The sequence below is a fragment of the Chrysemys picta genome, chromosome 2, assembly GCF_011386835.1.
Source record: "Chrysemys picta bellii isolate R12L10 chromosome 2, ASM1138683v2, whole genome shotgun sequence".
Lineage (NCBI taxonomy): Eukaryota > Metazoa > Chordata > Testudines > Emydidae > Chrysemys > Chrysemys picta.
Genome location: NC_088792.1, coordinates 246,139,393 through 246,152,959, shown reverse-complemented (window position 1 = coordinate 246,152,959; position 13,567 = coordinate 246,139,393). Strand labels below are relative to the sequence as shown.

At 40.5% G+C, this 13,567-nt stretch overlaps 1 protein-coding gene across 1 annotated transcript in view; it reads right to left on the bottom strand.

Moving 5' to 3' along the window:
• Positions 1-9,525, bottom strand: part of SLC26A7 (solute carrier family 26 member 7) — a 140,394-nt gene extending 130,869 nt beyond the window's left edge. Inside the window, exon 1 of the mRNA XM_008168321.4 lies at positions 9,397-9,525. The gene's annotated coding sequence lies outside the window, so the exon portion shown is untranslated. The remainder of the gene's footprint in view (positions 1-9,396) is intronic.
• Between the last annotated feature and the right edge of the window lie 4,042 nt (positions 9,526-13,567).

Genomic DNA, 13,567 nt, shown 5'->3' with positions numbered 1-13,567 from the left:
GTGTGTATATATATATATATATATATATATATATATATATATATATATATATATATGTGAGTGTATATATATATATATATATATATACACACACACACACTCACATACATGCGCACATATGCATGTGTTGAATTTAATTCTGGAAAATAAACAGTTGGCTAGAGGATGATTGAATTCCTTGGGTCAAGAAGAGGGAAAATAGATTATTTTCATAAGAATTTTGAGTTCCAGTGCAAATGTGGAATTTTAATAGAAACTGAATTTTACTGCAGGGATTTATATTTCAGGAGTAGAAAATGGATGATATCAGGATTTATCCTAACAATACTGTCCCTGTTAGTCACCTCGAGAACACTAAAGTACTTCTTTCAATAGAAGCAATAATAAGAATGACACTAATGAATGGCAACATACCAGAGCCCTTTCCACAGACTAGAGCTAAATTTCAACTAATTTTTTTTTCCCATTGAAACCAAAATATTTCATGGAAACATATCAGTTTTCATAAAAATTCTGTCAGGAAGGTTTCTCAGGTCCAGGATGAAATTTCATTTCTGAGGGGAGATACAGAGCCTGACCCCCCACCCACAGAATAGTCAGTCCGGTGATTAGACCACTCACCTGAGATGTGGGAGACCCAGGTTCAAATCCCTGATTTGTCTGCTTTGGAGTAGAGACTTAAACCTGGATCTCTCCCATCCCATAGGGTCAATGTTGATCTCCCTTGCATTTGGAAAGGTCTCAGTTTCATTGCAATCCAAAATGAAAATCAACCTCAAAACAGAAGAGTTTTCTGGCCATCTCTAGCATAGGCCAGCAGTCTGGATGTCTAGATGAAATAAATTTATGTTTAAAACTTAGGTATACCCAATGGCAAAAAACACGGCAAAAGTATTTGGCTCACAGATAAATATGAAGCATTTTAAAACATCACTCCAAAACCATAATATGATATATAATAATGTCCTAACTTAAATACATACCAGAAAACAAAAACATCAAAGAAATTCCATGTTAAAAGGCTGCCATTAGTTATTTAGCCTCAAGCCATGCAGTTCCTTCATACTTCAGACTGTACCTCCTAATGTATAAGAACCAGTGTTGTGAGGTTCCTGCCTTCCCAAGAGAGCCCATGGTATATAAGATGCAGTTCTTAGGGTCACTGAAGGACAAAATGGCAGGCTTATATTTGAGTGCCTTTGCTTTTGTACGTTTAAGTTAAGGTGCATGTGCTATTGTAACATTGGGTTATATTCAAAAAGCTTTTATGGTCATTTTATGCACTGTACAGCCCCTCTTTCAAGTGATCAGATCATTCTTTTTCTGTATGATGTACAGTAGCATAGATTCTAATATTGCACAGCATGTATAATCTGGTAGACTGTCAGCATAGGTAACACAGAACACAGATTGCACACAAAGGGGAAAAAATTAATGCATTATAACTAGATCTGAGGAACTCTTCATATTTAGTTCAAAACAAGTTCCTGCAGAGACAGAATACCTCTGTAAGTATGGCCCTTACCTCAAGCAGATCCCCAAGATCTGCATAAATCTCTTGGCTGGGGGATACATGGGTTTAGGGGAAGTGATAATCTGGCTCTGCTACGGAATGGGAGAACCCAATACATCACTCCCAACAAAAGAATCCCAGGAAAACAGTGATTTATAAATCACAGTTTTCACTCCTCTACATGGGAATAACCTGTCTAGGAAGCTCTTGTGTGTCAAAACAGGTTTGCAGGCCCTTGAAACTATTTGGGTTTGAATTAACTTGATTCATTCATGGTGGAATGTGGGTGCAATCTCATAGGCAAGTTCAAGTTCAACAGGTTGGCACATGCTGATGTTCAGTCACATGGGTGTGAATGGAGTTTATAGATTTATTATTACCAGAGGTAGGAAGAGTCATGTGCTAGAAATTAACATGACTTGCCCATTGTAACTTTTCCCAAGAAGAAAATTTGCACTCTACATTCACCAAACAGCGGCCACCAATATTCATGGATGAAGGTAAAGAATTCTAAAAAAAGCTTTGATGGACATTTCGCGGACACAAAATAAGTTTAACCAACCACAGGCAGTTTCAAGAATGGAACCTGAATTCAGCCAAGGCTGATCAAATACTTTTCCAGTTCAAGTCGAACAGTTTGCAACCTCAGCTTTAAGGGTGAAGCATATGATAAAGTACTAGACAACCTATTGGCATGCTTATAACAGGAAGCTGGAAAATGGAACAACAGAAAAGCCATGACAAAATCAGTACTTTAAAAAATATTAAACATTTACTGAATGAACTTGAAGTCCATGCGGGGAAAAATGTTATATATCACATGTACTATATAGAACATGGAACTAAACAACTGAAGTTCCAGCTATTTACACATGCTCATAGCTGCTATCAAAAACTGTATGCAGTCTTTTATTTCTGTATTTATGTCTGTGTACTGAAAGCATACATAATCCACTAGCTCCAAAATATCCAAATTTATTTATTTGGACAACTCTAAGAAAATAAATGAAACCTATTTTAATAACATGTATCTTGAAAAATGCCTCTGGACCAAACATTATACATTGTTAAATTTGACCCTAACAATCTAAAATTAATTAAATACCAAACCCCTGAAAGCAAAGATTACACTGAAAAATACAACAGCCCCTTCACCATACAATACTTCAAGATCTGCCATGTCTGACACTGATAGCTCATTTAATACACATCAGTCAGAATTATACCAAGAGAAAACCTTATGAAACCTAGAAAAAGGCCCACAACAAAAACCCAGATCCAACCAGCCTGACTGTGGAAAAGTTCATGTCCTAATGTGACTTTATGGCTTAGCCTTGTTTAGGGTGAACAGATGTCTCAATTTTATAGGGACCATCCCAATATTCGGGGGTTTTTCTTAAATAGGTGCCTATTACCCCTCACCTCCGTCCCGATTTTTCACACTTACTATCTGGTCACCTTAGCCTTATCTCTAAACAAGATTTTCCACATTGCTAGGTTAAATATGTTGCCTTTTTCAATAACTGTGTGAAGCAACAATGGGTGAGATAATATCTTTTACTGGCCAACTTCTGTTCGTGAGAGAGACAAGCTTTCAAGCGAACACAGAACTCTTCTTCAGGTTGTCTCCTCCATGCCCCAAAGAAGAGCTCTGTGTAAGCTTGAAAGCTGTCTTTCTCTCACCAACAGAAGTTGGTCCAATAACAGATATTACATCACCCCTTTGTCTCTAATATCCTGGGACCAATACAGCTACAACACTGCATGAAGCAACAGTGACATCCAGTGGTTTTGTTAGGTACATTAGTGTTGATTACTCTGTATTAATAGAATCATAGGAACAGTGTCCACAGTGGTTGGCTCTGTAAACAAGGTTCTCTAAACTTGGCAATATTAGCTGTACAATTAAATGGCATCGTTTGTAGAAACTGAAGTATGATACTTGCTAAAAGAGACTTACTTAATATATTGCAAATGCATTCATTGCTGAGCAAGTCAAGAGAAATTAAAGATAGTTACACAGAGCCGACCTGCAGTGAGACTAGCAAGATATCAGTCACATGCACTGCTAAAACAATGAGGAGTCCTTGTGGCACCTTAGAGACTAACACATTTATTTGGGCATAAGCTTTCGTGGGCTAAAACCCATTTCATTAGATGTATGGAGTGAAAAATACAGTAAGCAGAATATATATTATAGCACATGAAAAGATGGGAGTTGCCTTACCAAGTGGGGGGTCAGTGTTAACAAGCCAATTCAATTAAGGTGGAAGTGGCCTATTCTCAACAGTTGACAAGAAGGGATGAATACCAAAGGAGGGAAAATTACTTTTGTTGTGCTAACAAGACCCATGCAATCAAGGTGGCCCATTTCAAACTGTTGACAGGAAGGTATGCCAAAATTAGTACTTTTAAAAATGGATTTTCCCTCTGCTGATACTCACACCTTCTTGTCAACGGATTGAAATGGGCCACCTTGATTGTACCCCAAACCTCTCTTCCCGGCCCCACCCCAGAGCCGACACCCCCTTGCCAGCCCGGTGAAAATGAGCAAGTGAGGGTGAGGAGAGCGAGCGACAGGGGGAGGGATGGAGTGAGTGGGGGCGAGGCCTCAGAGAAGGGGCAGGCCCTCTGAGGAGGGGCGAGACAGTGGGCAGGGCAAGGATGTTTGGTTTTGTGCAAGTAGAAAGTTGGCAACCCTAACAGTGGACCTGTCCTCTGACTAATCAGGCTTTGTTGGTGCAGAGTGCACTCTGGGGATGAACTTTAGAGCTCCCTGTGTCAGGTTTGCTCCATTTGACCCATTATCTTAAAATAGCCGTTATATAATAAACACAGCAGAAGTGTGCCCCTTGGGTCCATCAGATAAAGAATTGCCTTCCAATTCCAGGTGGGTGGCCCCTTCCACCCTGCCATGTGGGCTTGGGAGAAAGCTGCAAAGAGGAGTCAGCCAGAGACTCCAGTGGGCCAGTAAGGGCAGAAGCAGCCAAAGCAGGCACCTCTGGACACAGAGAACTTTCTACAGATTTGACTGGGCTTTCTCTGCCCTGTGCTGATTAGCTATTTGCTCCAACATTCCCCCTTCTTCATAGTCTCTTTCTCTTCACCTCAGCTTCACTTCTCTCACCCTTTTCTCCCCTGCCCTGGCCCCCTCAGCCTCCTTCCATTCAATGTCCCTTCTCCCTTCCCTTTAGCTGATCCCCTCTTACCTGAACCATCAAAAATAATCCTGGAACTAGCATGACGGACATTAGCCGCTATCGTTTCATTCATTTTGCTTGTATGTTATATCTCTTCCCCCACCCTGTCTGGTTTATTCAGCTTGTAAACTCTTCAGTACAGGGACCATTTTTTTGTACCGTGCCTACCACAATGGGGTTCTGGACCATGACTAGGGCTCCTAGGTGCTACAGGACTAATAAAGTGGAAAAACAGCCTAAAATAATTATCCAACCTTTAGTCTAGACTGTCTCAATCGAAAACCACTCTGCTTTGCAAGCCACAGGTCCAGACCTCCAAGTGTTTCCTTGATTCTCCTGAAAAGCTGCTCTATTGACCTTAGTCCACTGGCTCCACAAATGCTATGAGCTGGCTCACATTTGGTAAGAGCCCAGGGTTTCTCCTGATAGAAGAGGAGGGATGTGATCATTGTTAACTTTCTTCGCAACTATACACCAAATCCTTTTAGTCAGCCGCAAAATGGGTGTGAGTAGAGAACGCCATTTGTATGTCTACCCTGGGCAAGCCACAACAAATATCTTAACAGCAACTCTACATTTCCCACCAGCTATATCTGTCCCTAAAACTGATTTTCATTACCTTGAAGTCAAGTTATTAGGACCCAAAAATAATTCTGTTTATCAGAGAGGGCACATCTCCCACAATGGGCTTGATAAGACTTACCACATTTCTCAAATAAGCCCTTTCTGCTCTGTGACCATGATACTTACTGGTGAGGTTATACCTGAAACAAACACTTCTGGGAAAGTCTTCACTTTGACCATGTCTGTTCTGCCCAACAAGAGATCTTGAATTCCTGTCCATTTCCTATTTTAGCTCTGACTTGCCATTTTGATCAATTTATTCTTAAGATTCAAATGCTCTCTATCCAAATTCTGTGCTGTGCATTGTGTGTTGCTACAGAGGAAAAGTTGTAGGAGTAAAGGAATCCTCCCATAATCCCAGCTGCAGAGCCAGTCCATGACTGTTACTGCAGTTGTGAGGCTGCAACTGTACCCAGGAATCTATTATGTTAAGTAACTTGCCAACACACTAATTCACCCACGAAAGCTTATGCTCCAATACATCTGTTAGTCTATAAGGTGCCACAGGACTCTTTGTTGCTTTTTACAGATCCAGACTAACACGGCTACCCCTCTGATACTTGACACAATGACAGAGAGATTGCTATGGTTGTACCATGCCTTAGGGTCATACTGGATCCTTTACTGCTTTTGGACATCAATACTGTCATGGTAGCCAGAAATGCCTTCTATTTTCATTTAACTAGAAAACCGCACCTCTCACCCCTCTTCTCTCAGGAGAAATCTTAGCCAACAGTGATCATTCAATCTTGTAGAATATCCAAATTAGTGTTGCAATACAATTTACCTAGCACTGAAAGTGACCAGCACAAAAAGGCTGCAATTGGTACATTGCTCAGCAGCACATAAAGACCGACTCCGACACATTACATATAGGTTTTGCAAACTCAATTGAATTTCAATTCACTTAACCAAATTTCCAAATCCCAGTCCTAAAATACAAAATCCTTAACAAATTGGGACATGGCTACCTCAGAGACCACTTCCCCCTCCATGACCTAAAACATCTGTAGCACACAGGGCTGTGAAGGAAGGATAGTCCAGTGATTAGGGGCACTAGCCTGGGACTTAGGAGATCTGAATTCAATTCCCTGTTCTGTCACAGACTTCCTGTGTGACCTTGGTCAAATAATTTAGTTTCTCTCTGCCTGAGCTCCCCATCTGTCAAATGTGGATAATAGCATTTCCTTATCCCAACAGTGGTATTGTCGGGCACTCAGATTCTATGGCAATGGGGGCCACATACCCAGAAATAGATAGAGACCCAAATTTGAACTCTAAGCATTCTCGCTGGCAGAATCCTGTTCTTGCTGGCACTTAGATACTATGGTGATTGCAACCATATAAATACCTAGATAAATATCAAACAAAGCCAAAGCCTAACAGTGTTCAATGTGTAAAACACACCTTTCTCAGGAATGAGTCTTACAAAAAAAATTAAAAACAAAACAAAGAAACAAGCTAAAGGAATGCTCTCAAGAGAAAAACATAATTGTTCTCATTTTCCAGCATAAATCCACTCTCTGCTTGGATACCCTGGTGCTCTAACAGTTACAGTAGACAGAATGTTAACGATAAAGCAACTCTTACATTGGTTCCTGGGGCAGTGCTGATGAGCTCCAGAAGGAGAGCTACCCCGCATAACCAGTGGTCATAACATCGATGGGGGCAGGTTATCGTTTCTCCCCTAAGGTATGCACTAACTGAAAAGAGTATATGCTATTCAGAAAATGGTTTTCAGATCCTCTGTCACTGGGTTTCAGAGTTTCAATTGTGTTGGCAGATTCATAGATTTCAAGGCCAAAAGGACCATTGTGGTCACCTAGTCTAACCTCCTGTATAACACAGGCCATAGAACTTCCCCAAAATAATTCCTAGAGTATACTTTTTAGAAAAAATATTCAATCTTGATTTTAAAATTGACACAATAAAAAAAAATTTATCACACCCCCTTGATAAACTGTTCCAATGGTTTAATTATTCTCACTGTCAAAAATGTACGCCTTATTTCCAGTCTGAATTTGTCTAGCTTCAACTTCCAGCCATTAAATCGTACTATGCCTTTCTCTGCTAGACTGAAGAGCCCATTATTAAATATTTGTTCCCCATGTAGGTACTTATAGAGTGTAATCAAGTCACCCCTTAACCTTCTCTTTGTTAAGCTAAACAGATTGAGCTCCTTGAGTCTATCACTAGAAGACATGTTTTCTAATCCTTTCATCATTCTTCTCTGAACCCTCTTCAAATTATCAATGTCCTTTTTGAATTGTGGGCACCAGAACTGGTCCACAGTATTCCAGCAGTAGTTGCACCAGTGCCAAATACAGAGGTAAAATAAACTCTCTACTCCTACCCTGCTTGTGTATCCCAGGATGGCATTAGCTCTTTTGGCCAAAGAGTCAAATAAAGAGCTCATGTTCAGCAGATTATCCAACACCACCCACAAATCTTTTGCAAAGTCATTGCTCCCCAGGATTCTGTAAGTATGGGGGGTGAAGATATGGAGTGACTGATCTACTGGGCAATTCCAGCTCAGCTTTCTATGATTATATCTGATGGGTATTGCTGCTGGGGTGTTTTACAGAATATTGTGTCAAATGTAAGTGTCAAATATAGTGGCAAGTAAAGCAAGTATAGTGTTGCCTACGCACATCTGCAGTTTTAGAGCATCGATGCCACTAAACTCCCATTGCCATTCACCTACACATTTTGGCTCTCCAACACAACAGTGGGCAGTACTGTGATAAACCAATTCATTTTTATGTACTACTGCAGTTCCTCTAAAGAAAGAGTTGAAAGGACATCCTATAGTTTGGACACATTGAAAAGCAGTGTGGTCTAGTGGATAAGGCACTGAACTAGGATTCAGGAGAATGTGGTTCTATTTCCCAGCCCGACCACTGATCTGTTGTGTGATATGGGGCAAAGAACTTCACCTCTCTGTGCCTCTGTTTTCCCCTACTACCCACTATCTGTCTTGTCTATTTAGACAGTTGACTCTATACAACAGGAGCTGTCTTTCCTACGTCTTTGGACAGTGGCTACCATAATGGGGCCCTAATCTGAACTGGAGCCTCTGGATGCTATTGTAATATAAACAATAATGATAATTATTTTTATAATTATGACAGTAAACATAACCACTCAAAAGAAAAATTGGTAAGGAGCCACAGGTCTAAGTTAGTAATAACATGCCAGTACCCTTGATTCCTGATTACCTTCCAGAACCAGTGGAGTTCCAGTCTGTCAGCCAAATGCATTCAAAGAAGAATGCCTAGATATAGTCTAGAGACCTGTAAACTATTAGAAGTATCACTAAAAATGTCTAAACTGAATGTGTTATTTAAACAATGCACATTACCATTTATTTTAGTTTTCTGTTTCCATTGTAAACTACAAATATCTGAAACTTTATTTCTGAGACTGCTACTGTGTAGAGCAAAGTGAACGCTTCAAAAATGTACCAGTCTTTCAAAATGAAGAATTCACAGAATGCTCTAAATAAAGCATCCGAGGCTAACTTTGTAACATGAGCTCAGCAAGTCTTACACGCTATTTTCCTTCCTGAAGATATTTTTGCTGAATTGGTAATTAGTAGCATATAAAAATGTGAATCAAAAATACTGTACACAAGGCTATGCTATTGCTGACATTAAGAAATCAGTAATACTAAAACATAAAAAGTCTTGTTTGAATAATATACTATTAATAGTATCTTGAACTATAACAGCATTTATCGGTTCTCAAAAATAAATCTAGGACAGAAATAGATTTGAGTGAGTGATTTTCTAAATAACTGTACTACTGAAAAGGAAAATCATCTTAGGAAATGCATATATCTAACACAATTGGACTGCGCCTCCTTTGTTTACCTCATAAACCTCAAATTAGGACTTACGCAAAAGGGCTGAAGCCTCTATTTATCAAATAGACTCATATAAAATGATTATGTCAGGCTTAAAACATTTTAGACTAGGTCGTATCAGTCAGCTGCTTGTAAATTATTTCCTCCAAGTCTACTATCGCTCTAGAAAGAAACCAAACCAAATCGAAACTTACGGTATACTTGCCTAGTGCTTTGCAATCAGGAATCTTGCTTTTACTGCACCAGTTGTTTCTCTCTCAGCAACAGGAATTAGAAACAATCCAATGTGTACTGCAACTCTGAACAGTCAGTGTGCTAGATTCTTAGTCTGTCATAAAAATAAAAAAATAGATGGATCATTAAAGGACCAAATCTGTACAAGACTGCATTTCTGATCAAAACACCCATTAAAAAAAAATCTTCTGCCTTTTGCACATGCCTAAGTTTTGCCAATAGCCCTTATTTCACATTCCTTTTGTTTACCACCAGACTGATGGATTATATAGGAGCATCCCTCTTGATCTTAAGTATTTTCAAAGGAAAAATAATTCAAGTATCTACCTATACATTTGACTGAAATTTTCCTCTGTAACTGATCAAGAAAGAGCTACACATTTCTAGATTGTTGTAGGTATAATAATTCAAAACTAAAGTATTATCTTTTTATTAAACATTAAGGGGCTGATTACACACAAAATAGATGCACAGTTGCACAGCCAAAATACATACCTAATTTGTACAAAAAATATTGCACAACAGGCTAACAGCATGCACAAATTATCTAAATTAGCGTTTTGTGCATTTAATCATTGGAACTGCATGTGCAAATATAGGCACAGAATTGTGTGTGCATTTTGCACAAGAAATTGTGCATCTAACAAAGTGAAACTTCTCCATGGAAGAATGCTTTTGGCTGAACACTTGTGCTGTGTTGTTACTGCTCCATATTGATTGCAAATAAATCTGATTTCTGTCATTTGTTTCCCAGTGCTTTCTGACCTGGTACATATATTTAAAGACGCCCTTCAGTTCTTTCACCCCTCACATGCTAACACTTTCTTTTGGGAAGAACAGTTTTTGCAAATATCCATTGTTCTTTGCAAAATTAAATCAATTTCTTGCTTGCTACAAACAATTTAGTATCTAAATTAGTCCATCAATTAGCTTTACATTTACACATTTTCATTTTATTAGGTAAGTAACAGCTTAGGACCTGCCTGCCTGAAAGACCCTCCCTCTCTCTTTGTGCCTTGCTGCCAGAAATGAGATCAGCAGAAACATTTGAGCTGAAGTTCCATTGCTCTAACTGCAAAGATGCTGCCAGCCAGATATTCTGTGAGGACCCCATGGCTTTGGAATTTACACATTCCCTTGTTCCAAAATACCTCGTCTGATGATCTTCATGACATACTGAAAAGCACATCTTTTTCCCCACACATTTGAAAATGGAGAATTGTAAGGGTGGGAAATTGTTGGTGTAGGAGGGCGGTTTTAACTTTTGATGCTCCTGATTTTCTGATTAGGGGTATATTAAATGGCATAGCTGTATGTAATCGCGCCTCTCACCTCCAGAGTGCTTCCTAGCATCCAGGTACACAATTGCAGGGGTTCTCTCAGTCTAGCACCCTCTTTAGTTGTTCTTGTGCTGTAATGGTCTGTTGATATACTTGGCTTAGCCCTCCCGTCAGGTCAGTGCTCAGTCCATTTCCCTTCCAGGGATAAACTAAAAGCTCCCAAATAGGAAATTCAAAATCTAATGGCCTTCAAGCTCATCTCCCAGCATCTATCTGCAACTTGTCATTATTGGCCTTTTATTCTTAACACCCATCCACCCCTTCCTGGTCTGGGGGAGAGGCAGGGGAACCAGACCCACCTTCTACTTTGTGTTCCAGCCCAAGGACCCTGTTTTAGGCAGATAAGGACTGTGTGTTTTTTTTTTATCCTTCTGCTTCTTCCCTGAACTGTCCCTACAGTCACCCTGCTTGACGATGTCTTCACCATGTCTCTGCTATCCCCACCTGGAGCAGATTCCTCACAACTTCTCCTTAGCGAGCCATGAAAGTACCTTCTCTAAAACCATTCCCAGCCCTCCTCTGAAGCAGCTGGGCTGTGTGTGAGCAGTCCCCCGTCTCTCACCATTAGAGCAGTCGATATTTCCCTGCTCCAGGCAGGAGTTCCCGCTCAGCCCTCTTCTTTGAGCTGGGGTTTGTGTCTCAGGCCTCGTGCTTGGAATAGGCAGCTGCAAGGCTTTATCCAGCTCCCTTCAACTGAACACCCTCTCCAATTAGTCTGTCAGTCTGTAGGGGTCAGTTGGCCAGCCTTCTCTGGACAGTATGGCCCTGCTGTGAGAGAGGCGGCAGCCTTTATACTGGTCCCCTTTCCCCCTGACTCCTCCCCAACTGATGGGGTGAGAGGATCCTTGCCCTGCCCTCTCTGCAAGGCTTTGAGCCCTTAAAGATACAATGTCAGGATTTCTTCCTCAAGCATCATCCATTCCTGGGACTCTAAGGTTTCCCTATATATCTATTGGACCCTTCCAAGCCCTTAAAAGGCTATGCCAGGTTGCTGGTTGGGCTGACCACTAGAAGCCACTGCCCTCCATGGCACACTACCCCATCACATGTACTATGTTGAAATATACAGTTTGAAATTCTGTTAAGATGACTTATGGGCTAGGGGCCAAGCTTTTCAGTCTTGGCCCACTGCAAATGAAATGGTTAATTCATCATTACCTCACATACATGTTATGTGGTTTAATTATTTGTAAAATGCTTTAATATTCTTGTTTTAAAAGTGCTTATGTATGTCAGAGTTTCAGGTTTAACTGACCCCCTCCTGTTCTTCCTTGAGGGTACCCACTCAAGGTTTAGGCTTCTCAGCTATCACCTCTCATGGGGCAGAGACCCACATCTCTCTCCCTTCAGACCAGAGGTTTGGGTTTGCTGTCCCTCTGCACTTCACTGCTATTTCCCAGCAGGTCTGACCGGGGTCTATTCATGCTAAATAGACCCCGTGCTGTGGTCACCTATTAATCTTATGGGGCCCTAGAAAGCCAATATCTTTCCAACCCCACTGCAAGGGTTAGAACCCCCACCCCGAGACAGAATGTCCTGTCAATTTGCTGAACCAGACAGACGGCCCCAAGTCAATTTAAACCCAGCTTTTTTTTTTTTTTTATAATAAAATCCCTTTTCTTTGTCTGTTAGTTTCTGGAAAACCCAGTTTGAACCAGTATATGCAAACCTCCTTGGAAGGGTTCCTTTCTGGAGGTGTTTACAACCTAACTGATTCACCTTAATCAACCCCCACTGTTTTTTGTTCCTGGAGCTGTGGGAACCGTCCTCACTGCAATCCCTGGCTCACAGTAATACATGAACTTAATACCATATGGTTCCCAAAGATAGGCTGCAATATGTCACAATCTATTCAAGTGCAGCATATTTCTATTACCTTAGAATTGGTACATACCTTCAAATGCATTAAAGGCATTCTCAAGTGACCAATTGTTACATCAGACATTATCAATTATTTTTAAAGTATGATCAGTGTTCTAGCATGGTCTAAGCACGGACAGTACAGCATTCTGTGCCTGTCTTGAAATCTCCCTTGCATAGGGTCCCTTTTCAACCTATCCCAGATGCAGTAAACAGCTTGAATTAGGGAACCTACAAGCATAACAGATTCAATGGATTGATTTTAAATTGAAGCAGATTTATATTTTGGGGGCTCTTTTACTACCACTGGCTCCCATTATTCCTGGTGACCAATCTCCCTTCCACCCAGCTATTACCAGCTTGGCATTCTTCCTCATTGACTTGGATATTTACTGCTTCTTCACTCAGATCAGACCGTGTACCTTCCCACCCAACTACAATTATCTGCTTCGGATGGATCCTTCCTTGTTCCCCAGAGACCCAGAGTTTTCACGTCCCCCTGCACAACCTTCCTTGTCAGGCTGTCTTCATCTTTCCCAAGTGTTCAAACATCTGCCTATATCACAGCTGTAACCTCACTTCACTGGAGCTTCCAGGGACTGTATTGAATGTGAAGAGTTTTGCAGAGGCAGAGTAGCCTTGTTAAGGGGTGTTCAAGCTGCAACTCAGGCTAGTATTGTGAAAATCCATTTATCAAATATTTTATTTATGCATAAACATTTTGTTCACAATTACAGAATAATGTAAATTTAACTGAAAATCTTTTCAGTCTCTTTCCTTGGTTATTATGTGAAACTATATTTCTTACTAAGAGTCCTATGAAGGCCTTTGACCTATGTCCAGGGGCCCTATGATGACATCACAGTGGTGACACTTCAATGTGCTTAGGCATTTACAACTCTTTCTTTTCTTTGCCTGTTGTAACACTGAG